Raw genomic sequence first — 939 nt, forward strand, 5'->3', positions numbered from 1 at the left:
AATCTGTCTTTTAATTGGTGCATTTATGCCACTGACTTTCAGAGTGCTTACTGATAGAGTTACTGCCATATCAGGTGGCTTCTGGGGCTTCTGGGGCTGGCCAGCAGCCCGGGATCGAATCTGATCACGGGCGGAAAGCAGGTGGCTTCTGGGGCTTCTGGGGTCGCACACGGTGGCCTGGATGGTGGCTTGCTCTGGTGGCTCGCGCTGTCCTGCCCTGCCTGCAGTATGCAAATTAGCCGCCATCTTTGTTGGTGGTTAATTTGCATATCTCGCTGATTAGCCAATGGGAGGTGTGGTGAAGGTACGGTCAATTACCATGTTTGTCTATTATTAGATAGGATTTGTTTCATAGAGGAAGGGAGAGAGATATTGATTGGCTACCTCCTGCATACCCCCTACTGGGGATCAAGCAGCAACCAAGGCATGTGCCCTGACTGGGATTTGAACTAGCAACCTTTTGGTGCATGGTAGGATGCCCAAACAACTGAGCCACACCAGGCTCAACTGGTATTTTCTAACATGTCACAACACCATTATAACAATTGTCAGTCTCAACACCACAGTCCAGTTCTGTACCTTGGTGGGCCTGAATAATGAAAAGGTTGGGTTTTCAGTTAGACTTCTGCAAAAATCCCCTCTGAAAAAAAGTGTTAATTTTCTCAGGTCAACATTTGTTCCAAAAACCATTCCTTCATCATCATGGCTTAGAACAGCGGTTCTCAACCTGCGGGTCACAACCCCTTTGGGGGTCTAACGACCCTTTCACAGGGGTCACCTAAGACCATCGGAAAACATATATAATTACATATTGTTTTTGTGATTAATCACTATGCTTTAATTATGTTCAATTTGTAACAATGAAATTGGGGGTCACCACAACATGAGGAACTGTATTAAAGGGCCGCGGCATTAGGAAGGTTGAGAACCACTGCTCTA

At 46.3% G+C, this 939-nt stretch overlaps 1 pseudogene; it reads right to left on the reverse strand.

Moving 5' to 3' along the window:
* Nucleotides 1-517: 517 nt before the first annotated feature.
* Nucleotides 518-939, reverse strand: part of LOC102243351 — a 4,458-nt pseudogene continuing 4,036 nt past the window's right edge.

Source organism: Myotis brandtii, unplaced genomic scaffold (assembly GCF_000412655.1).
Source record: "Myotis brandtii unplaced genomic scaffold, ASM41265v1 scaffold959, whole genome shotgun sequence".
Lineage (NCBI taxonomy): Eukaryota > Metazoa > Chordata > Mammalia > Chiroptera > Vespertilionidae > Myotis > Myotis brandtii.